The following is a 13,994-nucleotide window of genomic DNA, read 5'->3' on the forward strand; positions in this document are numbered from 1 at the left end:
CACCAGGCCTCCCTGTCCATCACCAACTCCCGGAGTTCACTCAGACTCACGTCCATCGAGTCCGTGATTCCATCCAGCCATCTCATCCTCTGTCGTCCCCTTCTCCTCCTGCCCCCAATCCCCCCCAGCATCAGTCTTTTCCAATGAGTCAACTCTTCGCATGAAGTGGCCAAAGTACTGGAGTTTCAGCTTTAGCATCATTCCTTCCAAAGAAATCCCAGGGCTGATCTCCTTCAGAATGGACTGGTTGGATGTCCTTGCAGTCCAAGGCACTCTCAAGAGTCTTCTCCAACACCACAGTTCAAAAGCATCAATTCTTCGGCGCTCAGCCTTCTTCACAGTCCAACTCTCAGAATGGATAATATACATTAGGGATATGGGGATCATAGGTTGACTCTCCATGGCCAACACTCCTTTCTTTCTAGAAATACATCATTCTCTCTAGAAGTTTACAATTATTTTGTATTGAAGTGTGTACACAGGTATACAAAAATGGAAATCTTAATTATACTTGTGTGCTTTTGTTCTATGTTTCTTTTTACCCCCGACCCCTGCCATTGGATCAGTGGTTAAAACGAAGTTTTTTTTCCTTTCTCTTAATTTTGAACTAATTTCAAACTTACAGAAAAATTGCAAGACTAGCACATTGAACTTTTTTGTCCTGAACTAGTTGAGTATGTTGCCAGCAAACGCCTTGTCGCCTGTGCAAACACCTCACTGTGTGTATTTCCTACAAACCATGATATTCTCTTACAAGAAGTACGATACAACCATCAGAACTGGGACGCTGACAATGAAACTTCACTGCGATCCAACCTACAGAACCCATTCTGGTTTTGATGGTTGTCCCAACAATGCCCTTGCAAAAGAACCCAACCCAGGATCATACCTTGCTTTTGATTTTTCATCCTTCTTAGTTTCCTTTAGTCTGAAACATTTCCTCAGTCTTTCCTTGACCTTCCTGACCACTTTTGATGATAACAAGCCAGTGATTTTGTAGAACGTCCCTTGGTCTGGGTTTGTCTAATGGCTAGAATCCAGTGATGCACTTTGGCAGCAATATCACAGAAGTGGCGCTGTGTTCTGCTACTGGATCCTATCAGGGGATGCATAATTTAATTTGGTGTGTTACCTGTGATGTTAACTTTGATTACTTGATTCACTTAATTAAGATGGTCTCTGCCGACTTAAACTGAGGTAGTTACACTTTACTTTCATATTTCAAGATCAAATCTCAGCTTTAGGGACTTCCCCAAGTCCAGTGGTTAAGACTTCACCTTCCAATGCAGGGGGTGTGGGTTCAATTCCCAGTTGGGGAGCTAAGATCCCATATGCCTCATGGCCAAAAAAGCGGGACATAATTAACAGAAGCAGTATTGTAACAATTCAATAAAAGCTTTAAAAAATGGTCCACAGCAAAAATAAAAAAGAAAAACTTAAAGAAAACTAAAAAAAGATCCCAGCTTTAGCTAGAACTCACGAAGTATAAATATCAGATTTTTTACTGTGATCTTACATAAGCTTTACAACTTTCACTTAAAGAGGAAAGAAAAAACACCATTATACCTTCCCCTGAATAGAATACAAAAGCCTGAGTCCATCTCTCAGTATAGTTCATATGTAAAGTGTAGGAATAATATCCAGAATGGGAAGGAACCTCAGGAGTCAGGTCGTTTAGCCCTCCTACCCTCTTCAGGCCTTCCCTGGTGGCTCAGACGGTAAAGAGTCTGCCTGCAATGCAGAAGACCCAGGTTTGATCCCTGGGTCAGGAAAATACACTGGAGAAGAAAATGGCAATCCTCTCCAGTATTCTTGCCTGGAAAATCCCACGGATGGAGGAGCCTGGTGGGCTCTAGTCCGTGGGGTTGCAAAGAGTCAGGCATGACTGAATGACTAACACTTTCACTTTCACCCTCTTCAGCCAAGGTTACAGTCTCGGACAGCCTCGGTGACAGGCAAAGTGAGCCAGCATCTGCTTGCACATCTCCAGTGAAGAGAAACCAACCATCTCCGGGGACAGAACATCCATCCCCCGGGACAGAACATCCATCCCCGGGGACAGAACATCCATCCCCGGGGACAGAACATCCATTGTCAGATGACGCTGATGATAAGAAAGTCCTTTGCTTTGCTATCTAATCTTCACATACCTGAATTTTCACCATTTATACCACAAAGCAAACAATATCACATAAATCATTTACTCTAAAATTGAAAAAAAAAATGGTCTCTGCCAGATTTCTTAGGACTTGGAATCTAAGATCTGACTGCTAAGTGGGCTCCTTGCTTTGGGATATTGCCCCTCCCCAGTCCCTCTCAGTGAATAGACCTGGGGAAAATCTGTTCTATATATACATACATATACTTACATATACATTGTTACCTACTTAAATATTTTTGTTATATTTTTAAGAGTTTATATTGAATTATAATTGACATAAAATATTGTATTAGTTTCAGGCATATGGCATAGTGATTCAATATTTTATATATTATGAAATGATCATAGTAATGTAGTTACCATCTGTCACATACAAAGTTATCACCGTATTACTGACTGTATTCCCTATGTTATACATTACATCCCGAGACTTATTATTTTATTTTATACCTCCTTATATTAAGTGACAGAGAAGGCAATGGCACCCCACTCCAGTACTCTTGCCTGAAAAATCCCATGGACAGAGGATCCTGGTGGGCTGCAGTCCATGGGGTTGCTAAGAGTTGGACACGGCTGAGCAACTTCACTCTCACTTTTCACTTTCATGCATTGGAGAAGGAAATGGCAACCCACTCCAGTGTTCTTCCCTGGAGAATCCCAGGGATGGCAGAGCCTGGTGGGCTGCCGTCTACGGGGTCGCACAGGGTCGGACATGACTGAAGCGACTTAGCAGCAGCAGCAGCAGCATACTAAGTGAAAATCGTTCCACTTCCAATCTAAAACCACAGTTTTTCTAATTTCTCCTTGAAAATATTTATCCTTTCATTAAAAAAAAATTATTGAAGTATATTTGATTTACAATGTCGTGTTAATTTCTGCTGTAGAGCAAAGTGACCCAGTTATACACATATGTGCTGTTTTTCCTATTCATTTCTATGATGGTTTATCCCGGGATATTGACTACAGTTCCCTGTGCTGTACTGGAGGACCTTATTGTTTGTGCTTTCAGTTTTGATAGTGGCGCCCATTATCCTCAAGCTACTTTTTTAAGAAATAGAGGAAAACAACAGAATGGGAAAGACTAGAGAGCTCTTCAAGAAAATTAGAGATACCAAGGGAACATTTCATGCAAAGATGGGCTCGATAAAGGACAGAAATGGTATGGACCTAACAGAAGCAGAAGATATTAAGAAGAGGTGGCAAGAATACATGGAAAAACTGTACAAAAAAGATCTTCACGACCCAGATAATCATGATGATGTGATCACTAATATAGAGCCAGACATCTTGAAATGTGAAGTCAAGTGGGCCTTAGAAAGCATCACTACGAACAAAGTTAGTGGAGGTGATGGAATTCCAGTGGAGCTATTTAAAATCCTGAAAGATGATGATGTGAAAGTGCTGCACTCAATATGCCAGCAAATTTGGAAAACTCAGCAGTGGCCGCAGGACTGGAAAAGGTCAGTTTTCATTCCAATTCCAAAGAAAGGCAATGCCAAAGAATGCTCAAATTACCGCACAATTGCACTCATCTCACATGCTAGTAAAGTAATGCTCAAAATTCTCCAAGCCAGACTTCAGCAATACATGAACCATGAACTCCCTGATGTTCAAGCTGGTTTTAGAAAAGGCAGAGGAACCAGAGATCAAATTGCCAACATCCGCTGGATCATGGAAAAAGGAAGAGAGTTCCAAAAAAACATCTATTTCTGCTTTATTGACTATGCCAAAGCCTTTTACTGTGTGGATCACAATAAACTGTGGAAATTTCTGAAAGAGATGGGAATACCAGACCACCTAACCTGCCTCTTGAGAAATCTGTATGCAGGTCAGGGTCAGGAAGCAACAGTTAGAACTGGACATGAACAACAGACTGGTTCCAAATAGGAAAAGGAGTAAGTCAAGGCTGTATATTGTCACCCTGCTTATTTAACTTCTATGCAGAGTACATCATGAGAAACGCTGGACTGGAAGAAACACAAGCCGGAATCAAGATTGCCGGGAGAAATATCAATAAATTCAGATATGCAGATGACACCACCCTTATGGCAGAAAGTGAAGAGGAACTAAAAAACCTCTTGATGAAAGTGAAAGAGGAGAGTGAAAAAGTTGGCTTAAAGCTCAACATTCAGAAAACGAAGATCATGGCATCTGGTCCCATCACTTCATGGGAAATAGATGGGGAAACAGTAGAAACAGTGTCAGACTTAATTTTTTTGGGCTCCAAAATCACTGCAGATGGTGACTGCAGCCATGAAATTAAAAGACGCTTACTCCTTGGAAGAAAAGTAATGACCAACCTAGATGGTATATTCGAAAGCAGAGACATTACTTTGCCAACAAAGGTCCGTCTAGTCAAGGCTATGGTTTTTCCTGTGGTCATGTATGGATGTGAGAGTTGGACTGTGAAGAAGGCTGAGCACCGAAGAATTGATGCTTTTGAACTGTGGTGTTGGAGAAGACTCTTGAGAGTCTCTTGGACTGCAAGGAGATCCAACCAGTCCATTCTGAAAGAGATCAGCCCTGGGATTTCTTTGGAAGGACTGATGCTAAAGCTGAAGCTCCAGTACTTTGGACACCTCATGCGAAGAGCTGACTCATTGGAAAAGATTCTGATGCTGGGAGACATTGGGGGCAGGAGGAGAAGGGGACGACTGAGGATGAGATGGCTGGATGGCATCACGGACTCGACGGATGTGAGTCTGAGTGAACTCCGGGAGTTGGTGATGGACAGGGAGGCCTGGCGTGCTGTGATTCATGGGGTCACAGAGAGTCGGACACGACTGAGCGACTGGACTGAACTGAACTTTTTAAACACATATTTGCTTATTTGACCAATGCCTTTGTGTCTTCTGTGTCACTGCTGCCCCTTTCATGAGCCCTCTCCGCACCTGGCTTGGACTCTGACATTCCCAGCTGGGCCGCTGCCGTGCTCCTGTTGTCCTGTGCAAACCTTCCTCATACTTGGACTAATATCTTACCCTTGACCACTGCTGATTTTCCTTTCCCCACCATGGACGGCCCCCTCACTCTGCTGGGCTCTGACACTCTACTTGACACTTATTTTTGTGAATGGTATAAAATAGGGCTCTAGGGTTTTTTTGCTGGTAAATAATATCAGTACTGTTTATTATATAGTCATCCTTTTGTCATTGAATTAAAAATCTTTTATACGTATATTTTCATAATCAGATATCGATTCCTGGACTTTCCAGTCTGTTACACTGGTTCATTTGTCTAAGCCTATGCTGATATCATGTGGATTTTATTACGGTTGCTTTATAGTGTCCTCTGACATCTGGTAAGCCAAATGTCCCTTTAGCACACTTCTTCCTACATTTAATGGCTAGTCACAGGTACCTTATTCTTTCCAAATGAATTTCAGGATACTTTAATCCAATTAAAAAGAAATACATGGGGATTATAATAGGAATTTTATTAATCTTACATAAACTTGTAAAGTTGGCCTCTATCTGACATACCCAAGAAGGGAACAATGAAGGCCTTCAATGCTTTTTTCATTGTTCAGATCTTGTCTCATACATTTATCCAATTAATATTTTTGTTGACCATCTACCATGTGCTAAGCACTGTTCTAGATGCTCGGGATACAAGAGTGAACAAAACAGACAAGGTCCTTGCCTTTTTGAAGTTTGCATTCTATTAATAGTAGGGGGAGACAGGTAATAAACATATAATACATGACACAGGTAAATATGTAATATGACAGACAGTGTAAAATACTATTGCAAAAAAAAAAAAAAAAGACTCCAGTTGAGAGGGATATAAAATGCTGGGAAGAGGGTTGTTTTCTATTTAGGATGATAAGTTTATGTGGTGACGTTTGAGCATTGCTGTGAGGAGTGATTCATGCCTTCCAGGCAGAGGAGATGGCAGCTATGAGGGCAGGAGCCTGCTTTGTGTGTTAAATGGTCAGAGGAGGAGCAAGAAGCCCAGCGTGGCTGAGTGGACTGAGTAAGGGGTAAATGTGTTGGCCGATACTGAGGACTTTCGTTTTAACTGTGAGTGAAAAGAAAAGTAATTCCTGAGTTTTGAGCAAAGGAGTAACATGATCTGATGAGGGTATTAAAAGATCATTCTGGTGGACAGGGGAGGAAGAAAGATCAGTTAGGAATTTCCTAGGCTAATTCTCACCTGAGATGATGGTGGCTTGGACCAGAGTATCAGAGTATCAGAGAAGTGGGGGATTCTGATCCACTGACTCAAGTGCCGCCATCCTCCACCAGAGGGCGCTACGTATGTGTCCTGGTGAGGCTGGGCTGTGACAGCCGGTCCTTTCCTCACCCTCCCAAAACGACGAGGTTGTGGCTTCTACTTACATAACTGGTACCCCTCCCCTTTTGATTTTATTCAAGACTGGTGTGTCCAGCCTGTAGGGATGAATCATGATAGTATAAGCACCATTCCATCTCCACGATGATATTATCTAATGTCGTAACCTTCTTTTCCTTCCAAGACCCTACACTTTCTCTCTTAACCTCTCCTATACAGCGTACAGGCATAAGCTAATTTCTGAAGGTACCTGGGAAAACAGGTCTACTGACTGTGAAAGGAACTCCTTTCTTTGCCATTTCTTTTGGGAACATTGCCTCTTAAAACCTATAGTGTTGAAAAGAAAATGAAATAATGTTTTTAAAAATGTAATTCATGTGCACTTAAAGAAAAACAGACATGGGGAAGGAAATGGCACCCCACTCCAGTATTCTTGCCTGGAAAAGTCCATGGACAGAGGAGCCTGGCGGGCAGCAGTCCATGGGGTTACATGACTGAGCATGTGTGCATGAGGGTGGAGGGTGATGGGTTGGTAGCAATAAACTGGTAGAACTAAAAAAAAAAAAAAAAAGAAAAACAGACATACAAAAGAGTTTACAGCAGTACCGTCCAACAGAACTATAATGGGAGCCACATACATAATTAAATTTTACAAATTTTTAGAAGTAAAAAGGAACCATTTGAAATTAAGTTTAATAATGCATTTTACTTTAATCCCATATATCAAAAATATTATCATCTCAAAATTTAAACAATGTAAAGTATACTTAATGAAATGTTTTACATTCCTTTTTTTTCCATATGAGGTCTTCAGAATCTAGTGTGTATTTTACACTTATAGTGTTAGTCGCTCAGTCGTGCCCGACTCTTTGCAACCCCATGGACTGCAGCCCACCAGGCTCCTCTGTCCATGAGATTTTCCAGGCAAAGATACTGGAGTGGGTTGCCATTTCCTTTTCCAAGGGATCTTCCGAACTCAGGGATCGAACCTGGGTCTTCTGCACTGCAGGCAGATTCTTTACCGACTGAGCTACAAGCTACTATTTTATACTTAGAGCATATCTCAGTTTAGACCGGCCACTTTCCAAGTGCTCAGTACCCACCTATGGCAGGGCATATGTGGGTACCCACATACATACCCACTGTACAGGGCAGTAACAGTGCAGATTTTCAGTGTGTAGAAGGACATTTTATCATCCTCCCAGTACCCTATCTTTTCCTTCCTTCACACTAACCTCTCTCCTGCACCCCAGAGGGGTGATAATCATGACTGTCCAACTAGAGGCACCATTTCCCAGTCTCCCTAAAAGTTGTATGTGTATCCATTTTTCTACTCCAGTATAACAAGCTTCCACAAACAGGAGTGTAAAAAGAAAAACCACCTACTCATTATCTCAGAGCTCTGTAGGTCAGAAGTCTGGACTTGTCTGGGTTTTCTGCTCAGGGTCCCACAAGGCCGAAATCAAGGTGTCCACTGGGCTGGGATCTTGCCTGGAGGATCTCGGGAAGAACCTGCCTCTTTTGTTGGCAGAATCCAGTTCCTTATGGCTATGGCTTTGAGGTCCTGTTTCCTGGCTGGCTGGGCATTGGGAGCTGTTCTCTGTTGCTATAGGCTGCCTAGACTCCTTCTCGTGTGGCCCGAATTCCTCATGCTTTGAATCTCTGACTCTCCCTCCCACCTACTAGTTGGAAAAACCTGTACCTTTAAGGGGCTTGGACAGTCAGTCCCCTGAGATTATTAATAGATTAGGTCCACTTGGGTAGTCTTCCTTTGGCCATATAACATAATCACAGAAGTGAGATCATATCCACACTCAAAGGGCAAGGATTATGCCAGGGCAAGGGGCATTGGGGAATTCTAAGAATGTGGCCATGTGACTAAATCCTAGTCAATAGGAGGTTAGTGGCAATTCAATCCTAGTTGCTCAGGCCAACATTTTGGGTGTCGTCCTTGTTCTCTTTCTTTTCCTTACACCTCACTGATCAGAGGTCACATTCTGTCAGCTCAACTTCCAAAACACACTCAGAATTCAACTACTTCTTATCACCACCCTCTACCCCTCTTGCGCTGGCCAGCATTATCTCTCACGTGATTAGCGCAGTCATCTCCTAATTGGCTAGACCTCAGCAGTCTCTTCTCAATACAGCATCCAGAGCAATCCGGGTACCGCTATAGAGGACCATGTCGTTCCTCTGCTCAGCACCATTTGATGGGTGCCCATCTCAGAATGCAAGTCAAAATCCTTAATATGGACTGTAGGCCACTTTGTAGTCCTTGAAAGGTTCTACCTTGGTTTCCTTATTAGCTCTGCCTGTGACCTTGAAATCCTACCACTTGTCCCTTTTTTCACTTCACTGTAGCCTCACGTGACTTCTTGCTGTTCCCTAAACATATCAAGACATCCTTAGGGTTTTTGTGCTTGCTATTTACTTTGTCTAGAATGTTCTTTCCTCAAGATATCTGCGTGATTAGCTGTACTCACACAGAGTCAGGGGAGGCTTCATACCCCCTACCTCTCTTTGTTTTCTGCTTTGTAGTACTTTTCACTGTGCCACATACTCTATTTTAAATTTGATTCTTGTCTCCCCTGTGCTCAGTCGCGTCTGACTTTTTGTGGCCCCATGGACTGTAGCCCACCAGGCTCCTCTGCCCATGGAATTTTCCAGGCAAGAACACTGGACTGGGGTGCCATTTCCTCTTCAGGGAATCTTCCCGACCCAGGGATCGAACCCACATCTCTTGCATTTCCTGCACTGGCAGGTGGATTCTTTAGCGTTAGTGCCACCTGGGAAGCCCGTTTGTCTTCCCTGCTGCTGCTTAGCACTTCAGTTGTGTCTGACTCTGGGCAACCCTATAGACTATAGCTTGCCAGGCTCTTCTGTCCATGGAATTCCCAGGCAGGAATACTAGAGTGGGTTACCATGCCCTCTTCCAGGGGATCTTCCCAACGTAGGGATTGAACCCGAGTCTCCTACATTGCAGGCAGATTTTTTACCACTGAGCTACCAGGGAAGCCCTTGTCTCCCTTACTAAAACATAAATCCATTGGAACAGGGGCCCCCAGTCCCCCCACCTGCCATGCCCATACATTTGTTTATTACTGTAAAACCTGGCGCACAGTAGGTACTCAAAATTCTTTGGTGTAAGAATCATAGCATGAGAGGGCGATGATAGGAGTTAAAGCATTCTCAAGTCCTTATATTGTTTGGAAGGAAGATAGCTATATTAATTAATTTTAGACTTTGCTAAGCTAAATGTGCATGTTACATTTTTCAGGATTACTTTTAAAAGAACAGAAATAGAACTGCAACTTCAATGTTGTTGAGAAGGAAAGGGCAGAAGAGGAAAATTTAAGCCAGTGGAAGGCAGGAACGAAGGAAAAGTGGCAGAGACATGATAAAAATAAATCACAGAGCTTTCTGATTCCTGTGCATGATGGCAGATGCCTAAATCCCTTCACAATCCTGCAAAACCCGCACAGATCAACAACGAAAGCAAATTACATGACCCCAGCCCTCACCTACAGCATCCTAGGAGAGGGAGAGTAGCTCCAACTTCAATTTACCTGTAAATGGAAAGATTAATATCGGAAACCAGAGGCGCCTGCTCCAGAGCTAACGTCTGAACAGAGGGGTGGCAGGTAGGGATGTGGTGTGGAAGGGAGAAGAGTGTAGCCTGGTCCTAGAGGAGGCCAGCTGCTAACAACAGCAGCTAGAATTATCCCAGAAGGAGAGAGGATCCTATTGTGAGAGGAGGAACACTGAGGACAGGTCTGAGACCTGGTGGGTCAGAGCACTGGCAACTGGGTGATTGAAGCATTTGTGAAAATTGATGATATAAGTCACAAAAGAAAAATCTCAATTTTCTTTAAAGAGAGCAGTGATATAAATAACAAATTTATTGAGATTTTAAGAAAATCTCAATTAAAAAGAACAGTGATATAAATAGAATTCTCCAATCACAATGCAATAAAAGTGTTAATCACAAAAAGAGTCTTTCACCTAGAAAATTTTAAAACTCTGTACCAAGAAACTCTTGGGTTAATAAAATAATACAAACCAAAATTGCTGAATTTTATGAAATAGCAGTAATGGAAACACAGTATATCTGAATCTATGTGATACTGTAAAAGAAAGTTAGGAGAGAATGTATTACACTAGATATCTAAGTAAAATTAAAATCAATTTAAAAGCTAAAAAAAAATGCAAAGCAAACCAAAAGAAAGCAGAATGAAGAACTATTAAAGATATAAGCAGAAATTAATAAGTTAGAAAACAGAAAAAGAAACTAAAAGGAATAAATAAATCCAAATACTGGTTCTCAGGAAAAAAAGTCAACTCAACAAATTACTAGCTAATCTAACCAGGAAAAAAAAAAAGAGAGAGAAAAGGCATAAATATGCAAGACAAGAAATGACAAGGAGGAAATAGCCATTGAAACAGAAGAATTTAAAAATTTTAAAAACACATTTAGTTTTATTGTAACAAAGCAACTTGTACACTTTTAACATTAAAAACTGAGCATCATTTTTACTTTTCAGTGAAGCAAAAAGAAACATTTAAAAATATACAGGAACAAAATTACAATAGGGAATGTCAATTGCAGGTAACTTCCTATAGGTCCTGTTGATTCTCCCATCTAGAGGCAGGGCTCAAGTTATTAGGAGAGAATTTTGTTTTAAAAGGGGAGTTTCCCTGGTAGCTCAGCTGGTAAAGAATCTACCTGCAATGCAGGAGACCTGGGTTTGATCCTTGAGCTGGGAAGATCCCCTGGAGAAGGGAAAGGTTACCCACTCCAGTATTCTGGCCTGGAGAATTCCTTGGACTGTATAGTCGCAAAGAGTCCGACACAACTGAGTGACTTTCACTTTCACTTTTTTGTTTCAAAAGTGTCATCTTAAACTGAAAGTACATCCATTAAACATCACAATTTAACATGCCAAAGGAGTAGCCATGTTGTCAAAATACTCACTTAACCCACCCAAACATCTCAAACCCACCTTTTGCTGACCTTCTATAACCCCATTTTTAAAAAGTCTTTTTTCTTTTTTAAAAAGAGAAAGTAGACAGACATATATTGGTAAATGCTAACTGTCCATATTCACGTAGAGACACAATGTAGTCTCTGAACACAATATACAGAGAAAGGAGGGGGAAAGGCACTATTCTATGCACTATCACACAGAGGCCTAGGACCCTCCAGCTTCCAGCAGAGCCAGGAGAGCAGAAGGTTTTTCTTTTTTCCCACAGAGCATGGTGGTGTTGATTCTATAGCCTTTGTTGTGACAGTAAGGGATAAAAATGAATTTGGAATAGAAAGGGGTAGAAATTCCTTTCCCCTTGAATTCTGCTCAAGATATTCCCAAATAAGTTGTGAACCTTGGTATAAAAGAGAAAAGAGACCTTAAAAACAGAGTGAGTGAGCACAGGAGGAGAAAAAAAAGACTTCAACTTGCTCCCAGGGACTGGAGAAGATTTAAAAAGGAAGGTTGGAATCCATCCATGTTCCATTAGTCCTCGTCTCCTTCATCTTCCTCCGCCTCATCTTTTTCACTTTCATCCTAATCTCCTTCATCAATATCTTCCAATCCTTCTTCCTCTTCACTGTCACCATCACCTTCTTCTCCTTCCCCTTCCTCATCATCCATGGCAGGAAACAAGCACCACTGTAACGGACTTGGCCAAATATCATCTTTGATGACCTCTCCTAGCTCATCTGCACCTGCATCAGAATGATCAATAAACCAGGTGAAGAAGCTCTCTGGTTCCTCATGCTGTCTCTTCCGGCTGGCTTTCTTCTGCATTTGACTTGATCACTTAGTGAAATCCTTTCTGGATTTCCATTTGACTTCAGTGGACTTTGAAGATAGATCGCCACTCTCATGTAGATGTAAGTGTTTGGAGACAACTTTATTTTCAAAGTAAGTGAAAATAATATTCTATTTTCATCAAGATAAAAATCTATTCTGTAACCTGATTTAATATCTTCAAATTCCGTCACTTCAACGCTTGTCAAATAAGGCAGCGCCTCATCTTCCTTCCCAAGCAGTGCAGACGCTTGCGGATGGTTAACAAATGTTGTTACCCCCAAATTTGGGATTTTGGCAATCAATTCCAACTTCTTCTGAAAAAATTATTGGCGGAATTTGTTATATTTCTGTTCGACTTTCAAAATCTCCTCACTGGCTTGTTCACTAAGTCTGTCTATTTCATCTTGTACTCCATCAATATGTTCAGTTGCTTCTTGCTGTTCTTTCTCTTCCTTCAGCAAGTTCAGAGGAGACGTTTTGTCTGGCCTGGAGGCAGGAGTCAGTTTTGGTTTCTTTATGTGGGATGGAAGCGGAGACTGGTGTTTAGGGGCCATGCTGGGAAAAAAAACCCAAGAATCAATCCAGGGGAAGAGGCTCATAACATGCACTCTGAGAACTAAGGCTGCCCCAGCAGAGGTTTAAATACCTAAAAATCTCAGGAAGCTACTTTTCACAAGTCTAGAACAAACACATTTGAAAATGTAGCATAAATAGGCAACTTCCTAGGGAAATATTATTTGCCAAAATTTACCCTAATAAACATTAAAAATTTAAATAAACTAAATAATTACTCTTCAAGAATTCATAGGGCCCAGAAGAATTCATAAGAGAACACATCAAATCTTCAAAGCTACTTAAGAAGTTCCAGAACATAGAAAGAGAAATTCCCACATTATTTTTATTTTATTTCTTTAAATGTCCCCTCAACATTATTTTTAAATAGCCACATGAAATTTAAAGAAATCAAGAGGGAGAAGTAATCTTTGATATTTATTCAAATATTCACCATTTCTGATAGTCTTCACTATTTCCTGAAGATTCAACTTCCCATTTAGTTCCAGGCAAGAAAAGGAAAAATAAGTAAAAAAGGGAGAAGTGGTGATACTTATAACGAGAAAGCAAAGCTTTTCCAGATATCCTTGGCAGAGTTTGCTTAAGTCTCAATGGCTGGAAAACTCTGCTGTCATTTTTAGCTGGCATATGGCTTTTCTAAACAAATTCAGAGTTCTGATGGTAAGGAAGACATGGAAAATGCTTGTTGGGTAGAAAGAAAGCATAATTCCCACAGCTCACCCTTCTGGCTATCTATCCTCCCATATACAGAACATCAGTTCAGTTCAGTCGCTCAGTTGTGTCCGACTCTCCCTAATGAAGACAGTTCTGAGGTCTCATTCAGACACTGTATCCATCTCAAAAGCCAGAATCTCTAGTTCATTGGCAGTTTCTCCACTTAGCCCTGGTGTGAATCCTCATACCAAGTCCAGTAACCCATGAACTAAAAGCCAAGTTATCTTCCCCCAACATATCCATATATAATAACGGAGAAGGAATGGGAAGAATGGGGAACTTATCAAAGCTATTGAGACTATTAGATCTATGGCAAATACCAAATTCTGCTAGACAGGAAAAGCCTCGTTTGATAGTAATTTCCTTGCTCAGACAACCTATTCCCTGGGAAGAACTTTATTGATTGTGCTTTGTAGTCCATGTTTCATCTTTTTAAAAAATAG

At 41.3% G+C, this 13,994-nt stretch overlaps 1 pseudogene; it reads right to left on the reverse strand.

Moving 5' to 3' along the window:
- On the reverse strand, positions 11,692-12,941 carry LOC102169912 (annotated as a pseudogene).

Source organism: Capra hircus, chromosome 21 (assembly GCF_001704415.2).
Source record: "Capra hircus breed San Clemente chromosome 21, ASM170441v1, whole genome shotgun sequence".
Classification (NCBI taxonomy): Eukaryota; Metazoa; Chordata; class Mammalia; order Artiodactyla; family Bovidae; genus Capra; species Capra hircus.